Raw genomic sequence first — 19265 nt, 5'->3', positions numbered from 1 at the left:
TGTTGCCTGTAAAGTCTTTCTTTCTATAGATTGTGACTTTCTGTTCTGTATCACTCTTGTGGCCTTTTTACTTTTATAGAACCCCCCTTAATATCTCCTGTAGGGCTGGTTTTGTGGTTATGAAATTGGTCAATGACTGGCGATTCTGGAAGGTCTTTATCTCTCCATCAATTCTGAATGACAGCCTTGCTGGATAAAGGATCCTTGGCTGCATGTTTTTCTCTGAAAGAGCTTTAAAAATGCTCCCCCAACCCTTTCTCTCATTCCAGGTCTGCGTAGACAGGTCTGACATAGTTCTGATACCTTTGCCTTGGTACGTGAGAAATTTCTTTGCCCTGGCCACTTTCAATACTGTATCCTTGGATCTAATATTTGTGAATTGCACTATGACATGACGTGGCATAGGTTTGTCATGGTTGAGCTCGGGAGGGGTCCTCTCTGCCTCTTGGACATGAATGCTTGTTTCCTTTGCTAGATTAGGGAAGTTTTCAGCCAAAATTTGTTCATATATCTCTTGCAGACCTCAGTTTTTCTCCACTCCCTCGGGGATGCCAATGATTCTGACATTGGAATGTTTCATTGAGTCAGTAATCTCTGGTAACCTACATTCTTGAGATTGGATTTTTTTGAGCCAAGTTTCTATTTTAGCTTTCTCTTCCGCTAACCCATCCTCCAATTTGCTTATTCATCTTCTGCCTCATTACCCTGGCCATCAGAGCATCTAGTTTTGACAGCATTTGATTCATAGAATTTTTAATATCTGCCAGATTTGCTCTCATTTCCACCCTTAGAGATTCTATATTCTCATTAACATTTTTATTAATACTTTTTTCAATTCTACACATCATCTTGACCATTGTTATTCTGAACTCCATTTTTGATAATTTGGTTATATCCATATCCATTAGTTCTGTGGCAGAGGCCACAGACTCATTGTCTTTTCATTGGGTAGCATAGACGTTTTAACTATGTTAATTCTTCTGATCCATGAACATGGAATATTTTTCCATCTTTTTGTGTCTTCTTCAATGTCTTTCTAGAGTGGTTTGTAGTTTCTAGAATATAGAACCTCTACCTCTCTGTAAGTTAATTCTGAGATAACTATGATTTTTGGTGCTATTGTAAATGGAATGGATTCCCTCATTTCTCTTTCTTCAGTCTCATTGTTCATCTATAGAAATGCAACTGATTTCTGAGCATTGATTTTGTATTCTGCCACATTACTGAATTGCTCTATAACTTCTAGTAGTTTGGGGGTGGATTCTTTTGGGTTTTCCATATAGTGTACCATGTCATCTGCAAAGAGAGACAGTTTGACTTCTTCCTGGCCAATTTGTATACATTTTATCTCTTCTTGTTGTCTGATTGCTGTTGCAAGGACTTCTAGTGCTATGTTGAATAATAATGGCAAGAGTGGGCATCCTTGTCATGTTCCTGATCTTAAGGGAAAGGCTTCCAGCTTTTCCCCATTGAGAATGATATTCACTGTAGGCTTTTCATAGATAAAAAAATGTTCAAAATCATTAGCCATCAGGGAAATTCAAATCAAAACCACACTTTGATACCACCTTACACCAGTTAGAATGGCAAAAATTGACAAGGCAGGAAACAACAATTGTTGGAGTGGATGTGGAGAAAGGGGATCCCTCTTATACTGTCGGTGGGAATGCAAATTGGTACAGGCACTCTGGAAAACAGTGTGGAAGTCCCTTAAAAAGTTAAAAATTGAGCTACCCTATGATCCAGTGATTGAACTACTGGGTATTTACCCCAAAGATACAGACGTAGTGAAGAGAAGGGCCTTATGCACCCCAATGTTCATAGCAGCATTGTCCACAATAGCTAAATCATGGAAGGAGCCAAGATGCCCTTCAACAGATGACTGGATTATGAAGATGTGGTCCATATATACAATGGAATATTACTCAGCCATCCAAAAAGAACGATTTCTCAACATTTGCTGCAACATGGATGGCACTGGAGGAGATAATGCTAAGCAAAATAAGTCAAGCAGAGAAGGACAATTATCATATGGTTTCACTCATTTATGGAACATAAGAAGTAGGAAGATCGGTAGGAGAAGAAAGGGGTTAAACAGAAGGAGGAATGAACCATGAGAGACTATGGACTCTGGGAAACAAACTGAGGGCTTCAGAGGGGAGGCACGGTGAGGCAATGGGATAGGCTGGTCATGGGTAGTAAGGAGGGCAGGTATCGCATGGTGCACTGGGTGTTATACGCAACTAATGAATCATCAAACTTTACATCAAAAACCAGGGATGTACTGTATGGTGACTAACATAATATAATTTTAAAAAAAAGAATGAAAGAAAGAAAAATATCTTAAAAGCAGCAAGACAAAAGATGTCAGTAACTTACAAGGGAGCCCCATGAGGCTAGCAGGAGACTTCTCAACAGAAATTTTGCAAGCCACCCACAGGGAGGCAAGATGGCAGAAGAGCATGTGACCTTGTTTCATCTGAAGTTAGCAGGTAACTATCAAATCACTCTGAACACCTATGAATTCAACCTGAGATGTAAGGAAAGAATTGCTGGAATTCTACAAATAGAAAAGCGACCAATTTTTGGAAGGAAGAAGCATGCAGAAATGAAACTGAGGGATATACTGGAAGACAAATGGTTGGGGAGGGAGCCTCCAAGAGCTGGCTACCAGAAAGTGATATAGCCCTGGAGCACAAAATCAGAACGTTTAGAAATCTGCTCCAGTGAGAGATGTCCCTGCCTGAAAGGTCTCATTGGTGAAGTGCTGCAGAATCCTAGAAGGGACAGTATAGTCTCAGGATCCAAAGGGTCACAGAGAGAACAGGGGTGCCTGAGCCAGCAGAATTCCCAAGCATTGGAGCAGGGAAAATGGTTACGGTCTGTGAGCCCAGGAGTTGGATCTCCACTAGGTTCACCATAAACAAAAACCCTGCATGATCTGGCAACAGGGCTGGGTGAGGGGGGGGTGCTGCAAAGGACAAAAAAGTGGTGAGTCCTTCCCCCAGGACGTGTGGGGTGGGAGCAGGCATGACCTGGTAACTGCTCTCCTTGAGGGGTCCTGCAAAGGACAGAAATGCGGAGACCCTTGGCCTTCCCCCAGGAGTATCAGTGTTGGGGCACAGCACAGGAGTCTGCACAGTATGGCACACACAAAAGTGAAGACCACTTATCCCTGAGTGTTTACTGAAGAAAGGGGTCTGCAGTCTTTCAGCTCCAGGGCTAGAGATCAGGGCATGGCCATTTTTATTCTCATCCTCTAAAGAGGCCCAAAAAGCCTTCAGGGAACAAAAGCTACATAGAAAAACCAGAAGCAGCTTACACTGAGCCCGGCCCCCTGGCAAGGGACAGTGCAACTCCAGACAGAGGAAGACACCTGAGAATCAATGAAGCAGTACTCTCCTCCAGAAGACCAGTTGGAAGAACGGGGAACACCAAGTTTACAGAGCACACAGCACTGCAAAATGCCAGGTCTAGGGGAAAATGGTATATAGAATCCGAGGTTTTTTCCTTATGATTTGTTTATATTTCAGTTTAAATTTCCCTCTTTTTTCTTTTTTTTTTTCCTTTTCAACTAGTTTCTTATTTTATCAACCCTGATTTTAAGTTTTTTTAACTTTCATTTTTTACATTTACATTTTACAGATATTTTCTTCATTTTAGGCTTCCTTTCACTCTATTCAATTTTATTTTTGTACATATAAGTTTTGCTTTCTTTACAATTTTGGGATTTAGTGTCTTCTAAATCACAAACCAAAGTACACTCAGGACCAAGTAGATCGCCCTGTTTTGTCACCCTGTGAGATTATATTCTCTCTCCCCCCTCCCTTTTTTTTCTTCTCTTTTCTTTTTTTCTTTATTGGTTTCTGACCTCATAAAATTTGTCTAGTGTGTAATTTGCTTGGGAGGTGGTTGATATTTTTGATACTGCTCATTTATTCAATCCATTCTTCTCTGAACAAAATGACTAGAAGGAGGAATTCACAACAGAAGAACTAGAGGTAATGCTCTCTGCCACAGATCTAATTGATATGGATATAAGATATCAGAGATGGAATTCAGGGTAACAATTATAAAGTTAATAGTGGGGCTTGAAGAAACATAAGACACTAGAGAATCTCTTAGTGCAGAAATGAGATAATCAGGCTGAAATTAAAAATGTTCTAACTGAGACATAGTCTGAATTGAATGCTCTAACAGCTAAGATAAGTGAAGCAGAAGAGAGAGTAAGTGACATAGAAGACAGGTTGATGGAAAGGAAGGAAGCTAAGGAAAGGTCATAAAAACAACTAATGGACCATGAGGGGAGGCTTCAATAAATCGGTGATGCCATAAAAAGAAAGACTATTACAGTTATTGGGGTCCCTGAGGGAGAAGAAAGAGAGAGAGAGCCAGAAGGTATATTTCAGCAAATCATAGCTGAGAACTTCCCTAATCTAGGAAAGGAAAAAGGTATTCAAGTCCAAGAGGTAGAGGGGACCCCTCCCAAAATCAATAAAAATAGATCAATACCCCAACCTATAAGAGTGAAGCTTGCAAATTTCAGATATAAAGAGAAAATCCTAAAAGCTCCTTGAGACAAGAGGTTCCTAACCTACAGGGGTAAGAACATTAGACTGGCAGCAGACCTAGTCACAGAGACTGGCAGGCCAGAAAGGGATGGCATGATATATTTAGGGTTCTAAATGAGAAAAACATGCAGCCAAGAACACTTTATCCAGCAAGGCTGTCATTCAGAATGGAACAAGAGATAAAGAGCTTCCAGGACAGACAGAAACTGAAAGAATATGTGACCACCAAGCCAGCCCTGCAAGAAATGTTAAAGGGAATCCTGTAAGCGAAGAGAAATCCCAAGAGTAACACAGACCAGAAAGAAACAGAGACAATCTGCAGAAACAGGGACTTTACAGGCAATACAATGGCACTAAATTCCTATCTTTCAATAGTTACCCTGAATGTAAATAGGCTGAATGCTCCAATCAAAGGACATAGGGTATCAGATTGGATAAAAAAAACAAGACCATCCATATGCTGTCTACTAGAGACACATTTTAGACCTAAAGTCACCTCTAGACTGAAAGTGAGGGGTGTAGAACCATTATTTTCCTAATGGACTGAAGAGATGGGTATTAAGGAGGTCACGTATTGCATGGTGCACTGGGTGTTATACGCAAGTCATGAATCATGGAACTTTACATCAAAAACTAGGGATGGGGGCACCTGGGTGGCACAGTGGTTAAGCGTCTGCCTTCGGCTCAGGGCGTGATCCCGGCGTTATGGGATAGAGCCCCACATCAGGCTCCTCCGCTATGAGCCTGCTTCTTCCTCTCCCACTCCCCCTGCTTGTGTTCCCTCTCTTGCTGGCTGTCTCTATTTCTGTCGAATAAATAAATAAAATCTTAAAAAAAAAAACTAGGGATGTACTGTATGGTGACTAACATAATATAATTAAAAAATATTATTATAAAAAAAGAAAGCTGGGGTAACAATTTCTCATATCAAACCAATTAGATATTAAACCAAAGACTGTAGTAAGGGATGAAGAGGGACACTATATCATACTTAAATGGTCTGTGTAATAAGAGTAAAAATTACAAATATTTATGCTCCTAATTTGGGAGCAGCCAATTACATCAACCAATTAATAACCAAATTAAAGAAACACATTGATAATAATATGATAACACTAGGGGACTTCAACACTCCACTCATAGCAATGGACAGATCACCGAAGCATGTCAACATGGAAACAAGCCCTGTGAATGACACACTGGACCAGATGGACTTCACAGGTATATTCACAGCATTCAATCATAAAGCAACAGAATACACATTCTACTCAAGTGAACGTAGAACTATCTCCAAAATAGATTACATACTGGGTCACAAATCATAATGGGTCTGAACCAATACCAAAAGATTGGGATGATTCCCTGCATATTTTCAGACCACAATGCTTTGAAACTTGAACTCAGTCACAACAGGAAATTTGGAAGGAACTCAAACACTGGGAGGTTAAAGACTATCCAACAAAAGAATGAATGGGTCAACTAGGAAATTAAAGAAGAATTTTTTAAAATTCATAGAAACTAATGAAAATGAAAACACAACTGTTCAAAACCTTTGGGATACAGCAAAGGCAGTCGTAAGAGGGAAGTGCATTGCAATACAAGACACTCTCAAAAATTTAGAAAAATCTCAAATACACAAGCTAACCCTAAACATAAAGGAGTTGGAGAAAGAACAGCAAATATAGCCTAACCAAGCAGTAGAAGAGAAATAATCAAGATTAGAGCAGAAATCAATGAAACAGAAACAGAAGAACAGTAGACCTAGAAGCTGGTTCTGTGAAAGAGTTAATAAGATCGATAAACCTCTGGCCAGACTTACCCAAAAGAAAAGAGAAAGGACCCAAATTAATAAAATCATGAATGAAAAAGGAGAGATCACAACAAACAAAAAGGAAATACAGACAATTGTTAGAACATATTATGAGGAACCATGTGCCAACAAATTAAGCAATCTGGAAGAAATGGAGGCATTCCTGGAAACTTATAAACTACCAAAACTGAAACAAGAAGAGGTAGAAAATCTGAACAGACCCATAACCAGCAAGGAAACTGAAGCATACAGAAATTCAGTAATGTGGCAGGATACCAAAATCAATGCACAGAAATCAGTTGGTTTCTTATACACTAACAATGTAACAGTAGAAAGACAATTTAGGGAATCAATTCCATTTACAATAGCACCAAAAACCATAAGATACCTTGGAATAAACCTAACAAAAGAGGTAAAGGATCTGTACTCTGGAAACTACAGAACACTTATGAAAGAAATTAAAGAAGACACAAAAAGATGGAAAAATATTCCATGGTCATGGATCAGAAGAAAACACATTCTTAACATGTCTATGCTATCCAGAGCAATCTATACTTTCAATGCCATCCTGATCAAAATACCAATGCCATTTTTCAAAGTGCTGGAACAAACAATCCTAAAATTTGTATGGAAACAGAAAATACTGTGAATCACCAATAAAATGTTGAAAAAGAAAAAGCTGGGAACATCACATTGCCTGATTTCAAGCTATAATACAAAGCTGTGATCACCAAGACAGCATGGTACTGGCACAAAAACAGACACTTAGATCAATGGAACAGACTAGAGAGTCCAGAAATGGACCCTCAACTCTCTGGTCAACTAATCTTCAACAAAGCAGGAAGAAACATCTGATGGAAAAAAGACAGTCTCCTCAATAACCAGGAGATGGAAGCAGCCCATAGGTGAATGGATAAAGATGTGGAGTGTATTTTTATATATACACACACACACACACAGAAATACAATGGAATATTACTCAGCCATAAAAAGAGTGAAATCTTGCCATTTGCAGCAACATGGATTAGCCCTAGAGGATATAAAGTGAAGTACAATAAGTCAGTCAGAGAAAGACATATACCATATGATTTCACTCATATGTGGAATTTAAGAACAAAACAAATGAACAAAGAAAAAAGAAACAAAAAAAAACACACTCTTAAATACAGAGAACAAACTGGTAGCTGTCAGAGGGGAGGTGGATGAAAGAATGGGTGAAATAGATAAAGGAAATTAAGAGTACACTTACCGGAGAGAGGGAAAAGATGGCGGAGGAGTAGGGGGTCCCCTTTTTTAGCTGGTCCCCTGAGTCGAGCTGGATAGGTATCAGACCATCCTGAAAACCCATGGAACCAGCCTGAGTTGCAGGAAGATATATCTGGATCTCTACAAATGAACATCTCCAGCACTGAATGTTGAGATACGAAACGAGGAGCAGTGAATCCGCACACAAATATCGGAAGATAAACAGAAGGGGGAGGGAGCCGCCGCAATCGGGAGCCAGGAAGCAGTAGACACCTGCACTGGGGAGCGGGCCAGACTCCCGGACCGGCACCTGCGAGAGAGCAGACTGACACCCCGAGCCTAGGAATGTGCGTGCGACCAGACTGAAAACCAGAGCTCTGGAGCGCTCACGGTAGCTGAACTGATACCGGGAGCTCGGGACTGGTGCGCGTCCACACTGACAACCAGAGCTCAGGAACACACAGTTGAACTAGACTGAAACAGAGAGCTCGGGAGGGCACGAGCAACCAGACTGCAAACCATGCAACGAAGCCCGTGCAAACCACAATGAAACAGGGTGCTCGGGATCACACATGGGAAGCGAGAGTGGCTGGCGGTGTTAGAAGCACAAACGACAGAGATCTGCCCGTCCTGGAAGTGAGGGCTGGGACACCAGCTGTGGGGTACACAACCCGGGACGCTGCAGGGTTTTTGGAAGCACCAACAGAAACAGAGTTAAAGTATCCAAGAGAGCTCAGTGGAGAGCAGACTACGATCTCTCTGTTCTGAGACAGAGGCTAGGATACGGCCACTGAGCTCTGACTCTCAGAAGAGTCAAAGAAACCGGCCAGGGAAAGCCACCAGAGAACAAAACCCCGGAAATACCAGCTCACATTGTGCCCATACTATCCCCCCTCGCAGGGGAAAAGGCAACTCTGCCCAAACAGGGTTGCCTGAATATCAGTGCGGCAGGCCCCTCCCCCAGAAGGCAGGCTGAAAAATCAAGAAGCCCACATCCCTAAGGTCCCTATAAAACAAGTGCACACTGCCTGGGTCCTGGTCAATAATTTGGGCTCTGGGCAACCCTGCAACCTCTCCTCATGAGAATGACGAGGGGGAGAAATCCCCCCCAGGAAAGAAAAGATAATGAGTCTGTGGCCTCTGCCACAGAACAGATGGATATGGATATAACCAAAATGACAGAAATGTAGTTCAGAGTAACAATGGTCAAGATGATGCGTAGGCTTCAAAAATCATATGATCCTCTCAATAGATGCAGAAAAAGCATTTGACAAAATACAGCATCCTTTCCTGATTAAAACCATTCAGAGTGTAGGGATAGAAGGTACATTCCTCAATCTCATAAAAACCATCTATGAAAAGTCTACAGCAAATATCATTCTCAATGGGGAAAAGCTGGAAGCCTCTCCCTTAAGATCAGGAACACGAAAAGGATGACCACCCTCGCCACTATTATTCAACATAGTACTAGACGTCCTTGCAACAGCAATCAGACAACAAGAAGGGATAAAAAGTATACAAATCGGCAAAGAAGAAGTCAAACTGTCTCTCTTCGCAGATGACATGATACTCTATATGGAACCCCATGAGAATCCACTCCCAAAATACTAGAACTTATAGAGCAATTCAGTAATGTGGCAGGATACAAAATCAATGCTCAGAAATCAGTTGCATTTCTATACAAGAACAATGAGACTGAAAAAAGAGAAATTAGGGAATCCATTGCTACCCAGAGCAATCTACACTTTCAATGCTATCCCGATCAAAATACCAAGGACATTTTTCAAAGAACTGGAACAAATAGTCCTTAAATTTGTATGGAAACAGAAAAGGCCCCGAATCTCCAAGGAACTGTTGAAAAGGAAAAACAAAGCTGGGGGCATCACAATGCCGGATTTCGAGCTGTACTACAAAGCTGTGATCACAAAGACAGCATGGTACTGGCACAAAAACAGACACATAGACCAATGGAACAGAATAGAGAACCCAGAAATGGACCCTCGGCTCTTTGGGCAACTAATATTTGATAAAGCAGGAAAAAACATCCGGTGGGAAAAAGACAGTCTCTTCAATAAATGGTGCTGGGAAAATTGGACAGCTACATGCAAAAGAATGAAACTTGACCACTGTCTCATACCATACACAAAAATAAACTCCAAATGGATGAAAGACCTCGATGTGAGACAGGAATCCATCAAAATTCTAGAGGAGAACATAGGCAGCAACCTCTACGACATCGGCCAAAGCAACCTTTTTCATGACACATCCCCAAAGGCAAGAGAAACGAAAGATAAAATGAATTTATGGGACTTCATCAAGATTAAAATTTCTGCACAGCCAAGGAAACAGTCAGAAAAACTAAGAGGCAGCCCACGGAATCGAAGAATATATTTGCAAATGACGCTACAGATAAAGGACTGGTATCCAAGATCTACAAAGAACTTCTCAAACTCAATACACGAGAAACAAATAAACAAATCAAAAAATGGGCAGAAGATATGAACAGACACTTTTCCAATGAAGACATACAAATGGCTAACAGACACATGAAAAAATGTTCAAAATCATTAGCCATCACGGAAATTCAAATCAAAACCACACTAAGATACCACCTTATGCCAGTTAGAATGGCAAAAATTAACAAGGCAGGAAACAGCAATTGCTGGAGAGGATGTGGAGAAAGGGGATCCCTCCTACATTGTTGGTGGGAATGCAAGTTGGTACAGCCACTCTGGAAAACAGTGTGGAGGTCCCTTAAAAAGGTAAAAATTGAGCTATCCTATGATCTAGCCATTGCACTACTGGGTATTTACCCCAAAGAGACAGACGTAGTGAAGAGAAGGGCCATATATACCCCAATGTTCATAGCAGCATTGTCCACAATAGCTAAATTAAGATGCCCTTCAACAGATGACTGGATTAAGAAGTTGTGGTCTATATATACAATGGAATATTACTCAGCTATCAGAAAGAACGAGTTCTCAACATTTGCTGCAACATACATAGCACTGGAGGAGATAATGCTAAGTGAAATAAGTCAAGCAGAGAAAGTCAATTATCATATGATTTCTCTCATCTATGGAACATAAGAACTAGGAAGATCGGTAGGGGAAGAAAGGGATAAAGAAAGGGGGGGTAATCAGAAGGGAGAATGAAGCATGAGAGACTATGGGCTCTGAGAAACAAACTGAGGGCTTCAGAGGCGAGGGGGGTGGGAGAATGGGATAGACTGGTGATGGGTAGTAAGTAGGGCATGTATTGCATGGTGCACTGGGTGTTTTACGCAACTAATAAATCATCGAACTTTACATCGGAAACTGCGGATGTACTGTATGGTGACTACATAACATAATAAAAAATCATTTAAAAAAAAAACTTAAAAAAATAATTAAATAGATAAATAGCAGCATAGGAAGGAGAAAAAAAATTTAAGAAGGTAGATCTTACATTCAGGATTATTATCACACACAAAATACTACTACCACTACTACTACTACTAATAATAATAATAATGGCAGGAGGAAACCTTTGGAGGTGATGGATAAGTTTATGCCATAGACTGTATTGATGGTTTCACAGATGTATACTTATTTCCAAACTCATCAAGTTGTATACATGAAATATATACAGCTTATTGTTTGTCAATTTTATCTCAATAAAGTGGCTTAAAAAGAAAAAAAAAAGAATGTGGTCCATATATACAATGGAATATTACTCAGCCATCAAAAAGAATGATTTCTCAACATTTGCTGCAACATGGACAGCACTGTAGGAGATAATGCTAAGCGAAATAAGTGAAGAGGAGAAAGACAATTATCATATGATTTCACTCATTTATGGAACATAAGAAGTAGGAAGATCAGTAGGAGAAGAAAGGGAAGAAAGAAGGGGCAATGAACCATGAGAGACTATGGACTCTGGGAAACAAACTGAGGTCTTTAGAGGGGAGGGGGTGGGGGATCTGGATAGGCTGATGATGGGTATTAAGGAGGGCACGTATTGCATGGTGCACTGGGTGTTATACACAAGTAATGAATCATGGAACTTCACACCAAAACTTGGGATGTATTGTATGGTGAGTAAAATAACATAATAAAAAATTATTATTAAAAAAAAACCCACCTGAGATCTGTCCATGATGCTAGAGATCCCCTGGTCATCCCTGTGACCAATTTTTCTTCGACCCTCAATGTCACCATAAACTACAATCAAACCCTCTTATAAGTCGCCTACAGAACTTGACTTTTATGGACAGACCACCCAGTGCTTTGTTTTTACCTTTCTCCAACTCTAACTATTGTACTTGACCAGTTAGACACAAATACCTTCTCAAATTATAAATTTGCACTCCCGTGTTCTTATCATTATCTAAACTGGACTGCCCCCAACCATGAAAAGATCTTTCCAGCAGCACCCATTTTTGCAAGGAATTTAGAACAACCTTTTCAAGCTAGGAGTTTCATTTCCTGAATATGCTGAAAATGTAACTAACTCCTGGCCTGAATGGGCAAATATGTTGTGATCAAATCTATTAATAGTGCCACCTTAGTGGGAATGCTTTGTGCCCCAAGAGGACTGATCCTTGTCTCGGGTGGTTATCATTCTCCTTCGGCCTATGAACACCTAGATGGCTGGCACATAACTGGGCAATGCCTTTTACGTTATCTAATTGTGCCCCTAACTGTCCACAATCAAACTGAGACACCTCACTGGTAAATTCTCCCAAATTTATGTCATCAAGTTAGAAAGGCCCTAGCAGGAGACATTCATAAGACAGGATTTACTTCCCTTAGGAGATCCCTACTTCCTTGGTTAGGAGTATGAATGAGCTATAATCAGGAAACTTTCAACTCTTGAAAATACTGCAGATACTGTTAAAGCAATCACTGCCCAAAAAAATTCCTTAGACTCCCTGGCCAAAATAGCTCGTGATGATAGGACAGTTCTTGACTATCTTATAGATGAGCAAGAAGGTGTCTGTGCTATAGCTAACACCACTAGTTGCACCCAAATTAACTCTTCTGGGGAAGTTAAAACTTACCTATATACGGTCACTAAACAAGCCATTTGGCTTAACAAAATGACTCCTTCAGTGGAGTCTTTCTTTGACTTAATTGATCTTAATTCATTTGAGTCTTGGGGACCAGGGCTCTAAAGTGCACCCCAGACATTGGGAATTATCCTGCTTATAATAATCACAGTACTCTCCCTGGCATATTGTATTCTCTCAAAAGCTTTATATTCATGTTCACCACCACAAACCACCAAACAAATGATCTCCCTAAAACTGGAATGTCAGAAAATAAATGAAGAGAATGACTGATTTTAAAAATGTTAGCCTGAGGAGCACCTGGGTGGCTCAGATGGTTAAGCATCTGCCTTTGGCTCAGGTCATGATCCCAGGGTCCTGGGATCGAGCCCCACATCATTAAAGAAGCAGGGAGCCTGCTTCTCCCTCTCCCTCTACTGTTCCCCCTGCCTATGCTCTCTCACTCTCTGTCAAATAAATAAAATCTTTTTTAAAAAAATGTTAACCTGAAGTCATGACCTATGAATACCACAGAGATTCAGCAAAAACACATCAAGGCCTATGAATACCATACAGAGGATCAGCAAAAACTGTGAGAACTTCAGCAAAGTAGCTGGGAGTGGCACTAATACCTTAAATTTTGATCACATCTCTCAGTTAAGGGGGGAGGGGATTGTTAAAAATAAAACAAGAGACCCAAAATAGAGTCACTTATGTCAGTCCCCATGTCAGCAAATTAAGACTCGCTACTTAACTGCTCTTTTAGCCTCTCCCAAGAATGGAATCTTAAACCAGTCCAATAAGAAATTACCTATTCAGCACTAATGAGGTAATCTGCAGGACAGATCCCTGCCATCCCCTAAAGAAGATGACCTTGCGACAACCAATCCACTTTTTGTTCATAGCTTCCTTGTCCTGCTCCATTCTGTCTATAAAATTCTTTCATTTTGAACAGTTCCTCAGAACTACTTTCTATCTGCTCGTTGGGATACTGTCCCATTCATGAGTCACTGAGTAAAGCCAATAAGGTCTTTAAACTTTACTCAGCTGAATTTCATTTTTTAACAGCTCAAAGGATATGGGTTCTTATTATTAGATATCAAACACTGTTGGAGCCAACAGAGGGTGGGGCATGTCTGAAACAAGACTTATCAGTGATTTCCCTGACATCAGAGCCATAAACCTCTAGCTGACTGTCAGCTGCAGATTTCAGGTAACTCCAGGAATAGCCCCACACCTAGCAATCTTTTTTTGTTTCTTTGGTTGGTTGGTTGGGTTTTTTTTTTGGGGGGGGGTGTTGTTTCATGTTTTTATCTAAATTCTAGTCAGTTAACACATAGTGTAATATTGGTTTCAGGAGTAGAATTTAGTGATTTACCACTTGCATAAAATACCCACTGTTCATCCCAAGTGCTTCCTCAATACCCATCACCCATTTAGCCCATCCCCACGCACCTCCCTCCATCAACCCTTTTTGCTCTCTGTAGTTAAGAATCAGCCATTGCACTCCTGGGTATTTACCCCAAAGATACAGACGTAGTGAAGAGAAGGGCCATATGCACCCCAATGTTCATAGCAGCATTGTCCACAATAGCCAATTTGTGGAAGGAACCGAAATGCCCTTCAACAGATGACTGGATTAAGAAGTTGTGGTCCATATATACAATGGAATATTACTCAGCTATCAGAAAGAACGAGTTCTCAACAATTGCTGCAACATGGACGGCACTGGAGGAGATAATGCTAAGTGAAATAAGTCAAGCAGAGAAAGACAATTATCATATGATTTCTCTCATCTATGGAACATAAGAACTAGGATGATCAGTAGGGGAAGAAAGGGATAAAGAAACGGGGTGGGGTAATCAGAAGGGGGAATGGAGCATGAGAGACTATGGACTCTGAGAAGCAAACTGAGGGCCTCAGAGGGGAGGGGGTGGGGGAATGGGATAGACTGGTGATGGGTAGTAAGGAGGGCAGGTATCGCATGGTGCACTGGGTGTTATACGCAACTAATGAATCGTCGAACTTTACATCAGAAACCAGGGATGTACTGTATGGTGACTAACATAATAAAAAAATATTTTAAAAAAAAGTTCAAAAAAAAAAAAAGAATCTCTTATGGTTTACCTCCTTCTTATTTTCTCCCTTCTCATACGTTCAACTGTTTTGTTTCTTAAATTCCACATATTAGTGAAATCGTATGGTATTTTTCTTTCTCTGACTTATTTCACTTAGCATAATACTCTTTAGCTCCATCCACATCATTGCAAATGGCAAGATTTCATTCTTTTTGGTGGCTGAGTAATATTCCATTGTATATATATATACCACCTCTTCATTATCCAGTCATCTGTCGATGGACATCTAGGCTCATTCCATATTTTGGCTATTGTGGACATTGCTGCTATGAACATTGGGGTGCAAGTGCCCCTTCAAATCAGTATGTTTGTATCCTTTGGATAAATACCTAGTAGTATAATTCCTGAGTTGTAGGGTAGTTTTATATTTCACTTTTTGAGGAACCCCCATACTGTTTCCCAGAGTGGTTGCACCAGTTTGTACCCCCACAAATAGTATAAGATGGCTCCCCTTTCTCTGCATCCTCACCAAAATCTGTTATTTCCTGTGTTGTTAATTTTAGCTATTCTGACATGTGTGAGGCCCACACCTAGCAACCCTGAGATGGGTCAAGATAAGGGAGAGCTATAAAATTTGACCTGGACTCTATCAATGCCCAGGTACTTCTGAACACCATTTTTGCTACTCGCTCAGTCATGTGGATTTTCCTCTTCTTATCTCAGGTCCTTCCCTCCAGATGACTACATATATCTTCATGTCTCTCTTCCTCTCTTCTCCACTTCTTTCACTTTCTCCAATTCTTGTGCTCCCTCTAGTTAGAGTGTTTTCTCTCATTCTTCCCCCCATTTATGCTTCCAGATCAATTTGCCTATCTTTGAGATTCTGCCTTCTTGTCTTGTCACTTTCTCCCTGGATGCGTCTTTTATATTTTTTAAGAAAAACTAATTCAGGTGTGCCTGGGTTAAGCATCTGCCTTCGGCTCAGGTCATGATCCCAGGGTCCTGGAATCAAGCCCCATGTCAGGCTCCCTGCTGGGGAGCCTGCTTCTCCCTCTCCCTCTGCCCCTCCCCCTGCTCATGCTCTCTCTCCCTCTCTGATAAAATCTGAAAGAAAGAAAGAAAGAAAGAAAGAAAGAAAGAAAGAAAGAAAGAAAGAAAGAAAGAAAGAAGAAAGAAAGAAAGAAAGACTAATTCAATTCAGAAAATAAATAATAAATAAATAAATACATACATACATACATAAATAAATAGCATATCCAAAGTGGCACATGAACATACCTGGTTGCATTTTTTTTTTAACTTTGCATTTGTTTTTGTTGATGCCATGAAGACATAGCTCCTCCGTCTCTAAAGGAAACCATACTAAGGCAGCATGTCCTCTCTTATTGGCAGGTCCCCCTTCCAACTGAGTACCTTTATACAGTCTCTTCCACTAAATGCGACTGTTTGAAAAAGATAATTTTGTGACTGGGGGGCTTAGGAAATCATGTCCAAAGTGCAATCGGTAGTTGGGTAAAGATTAACTGGAGGAAGGCCAAGTGTTTGGGTAAAGATCAGCTGCAGGAAAGCCAACCGGGAAAACAGAAACTTCATACTCCCACCCTGTGGTGCATGAGCAGGTGCACTTCTGGCCTCTCTCTCCAAGGACAGTGGGAGGCTGAAACCACAGCAGTACCACTGAGGTTAGAAGAAGAAGGAAGGGGTGACTTTAAATGAGAGACGCTCATTCTCCCCTAACCGGCAGCAGCCCCTGAGAGTCCTGCAGCTCAAGGAGGCTCATACCAGGAAACCCTCAGCTTCCACTATTTCCTCTACTCCTCTCTCAGTCTCTCAACCCCTGTAAGAGTTCCTGCCTCCCCTCAGGAGGACAGGCCCTGTTGGGTGTGGAGAAGACCCTGCCTACTTAGCATGTTATCGCAGAAATCATAAGGAGAAAGGGAAAGGGACAAGGTGGGCTGGAAGGACACTGCAGCGGCTGAGAAAGGATGAATGTGTCTGGTCTTGACAAACTCCACAGTCCTAATCTCCATTCCATCCTAGATCAAAATGTTCATCCAAATGCGGAAGAAACTTATTTTTAGACCCCTCTTCCCAACAATGTTCATGAATAAGTCAGCTAGCATATCTCCACTGTGGGTGATAACCACCTGCCTGCTCTGAGGAAGGAAAAATCACTGCCCAAGTTCTTCGACATTCCAAGTTCTTCAACAGCACCTCATGTCCAAGGCAGAAATGTCTAGCAGCTTTTTACTGCCTCCAGGCTGGGCCCTAACCAACCCTGGTCTCAGAGTTCTCATGCTCTGACCCCGTAACTCTCTACAAACACATCCACCACCAGACAGCCTTCACCAAAATACCTCTCACAATTCCCAACCTTTTCCACCAGCCATATTATTTTAGTGCTTTTGAAAAGCTGAGATGTTATCTACCCAGTCTGGCCCACTTCTTGAAGACCAGAACACCAAAGCCCAGAGGAGCTAAGTGCTTTGTCCATATGCACACACCCTTGCGTGGCAGAGGAAGGCCAATGACAGCTCTCTCTGGACAGTAGGGTCAGTGCTTTTCAGTCCTGGGCTGCATCTGCCCCCTCTCACACTCAAGTATCCCAGTTTAGACGTTGCATGATGTATGGCCAGTCTATTTTGTAGAACGTCTATTATACCAGGTTAAGTTGAATGAGATGGAGTCAGGGATGACACCAGGAGTGACACTGAGCCAAGTCAAAGGAACCTTGGGGATTTGGCCCAAAGTCCATATGAGCTGGGCCTCAAACCACAGGCAGAAGTCTAACAGGTTAAGCAGGAAGAAAAGTTGTACCAAGAATAGCACAAGTATAAGCAAGTCAATGGACAGATGTCTGGCGAAAAGTGCTCTGTGCCATACCCCGAGAACACCAAGATAGGTGAGCCACAGGCCCTGACCAGAGGAGCTTAGGACAATTTCAGAAGAGTAAGGCATGGGGGCAAGAGGACTGGTAGAAGGGAGTGTAAGGGGAGGATTCTTACCACTACCTCTCCAGCCTGAGGACAGTGGCTGGTCCAGAGCTTCAGAAGGTAGTTCCGTGCTCAAAGTCCTCTGTTCTCTTTCCTAACCTCCCAGACCTCTCCTTGACTTCAGCCCTCTTAAACACCGATTTGTCTGAGGTACCTAGGTGGCTCAGTCAGTTAAATGTCTGACTTGGTTTCAGCTCAGGTCATGATCTCAGGGTCATAAGATTAGAGCCCCAAGTCAGGCTCCAAGCTCAGTGGAGAGTCTGCCTGAGAGTCTCTCTCTCCCTCTCCCTCCGTCTTCTCCCCCTTGCTCCCCTGCTCGCCTCTCAAATAAATAAATCCATAAAATAAAATAAAATAAATAAAATAAAATAAAATAATAAAATAAAATAAAATAAAATAATAAAATAAAATTAAATAAATAAAATTCTATTTGTTTACTGCCCTGTATCACCTGTTACCTATATCCACCTCTGTTCCTTAACTGGATGTCCAACCCACGATTATTCTACTTTCCGGTATTCCTAACAAGCCCTACCACAGTGTTTGCAACTCTAAAAGATCCTGCTAAATATTTAACAAACTACACATCACTTGCCAGCCAGTGAAATGGTCCCCTGGTTCCCTTAATTCAGGGTATGGTGCAGTGTGGCAGCCTGGGGCTCAGGGATGGTGGACAAAGGGGAAGCCCAAGGCTCAGGAGTGGTGGTAGAGGGAAGCCAAAGGGACTTCCCAAGAAAATATGCAAGGAGGCTGAGGAAGGGTAGAGGGACAAGGCACTAAGGAGGACAAGGAAGGAGGTGAGTTCTGAGGAGAACAGGGCATCAAAAAGCACAGAACATTTGGCTTCAAATGACCTGGTGCCCCCACAGACCTGAGCAGTTTTCACACACAACAGACCATCCCAAGCACATCAGGGAGACAAGAAGCCCAGCTGGGGACATACAGGGTTGGACTCTGATGCATACACCCCATCTCCTACCCCTCCAGTTTCCCAGGATCACCTGCCAAGTGTCAAGGAGGCAAACCTCACAGGCCTGCAGGAAAATCAGGACCAGGACCCAGCGGACTCAGCTTGCTCTCCGTCCGCTTTCCGGTGGCTGCTGCCCTCTGCCGACAGAGCCGGACCATGACAACCCAAGAAACCCGTCTTCGGTCGGCGCAAAGGTAAAGTTAGGGATCACTACCAAAACTACATCCAGTGGAAGAGGTAACCCAAACTTCATCAGGACCTTTATAAAAAAGCCTCCTTCTCTAGCACTAGACAGAAGGAGGCCTCCGAATGTGAAGTTCTTTGCATCTGGAAGCTGCTAACATGGATCACTGTGGCTAACACCCATTGACCTGACAATAGGGTTAGGCACACCTAGATTTTCTTTTTACAGGTAATAAAATTGGAGCTTGGAAATTTGAGAACGCCCCCCTGGAGACATGGAGATAGAATCCCAGGACTGTGGATAAAGATGCTGACCTCCTAACCATGGTCTAACAAAGTAACCTGGCATAGATTTGGATGGCGGGGGGGGGGGGGGGGGGGGGGGG

The sequence above is a fragment of the Ursus maritimus genome, unplaced genomic scaffold, assembly GCF_017311325.1.
Source record: "Ursus maritimus isolate PB19 unplaced genomic scaffold, ASM1731132v1 scaffold_5, whole genome shotgun sequence".
In the NCBI taxonomy this organism is placed as follows: Eukaryota; Metazoa; Chordata; class Mammalia; order Carnivora; family Ursidae; genus Ursus; species Ursus maritimus.
Note: the sequence above shows the minus strand (reverse complement) of the source record.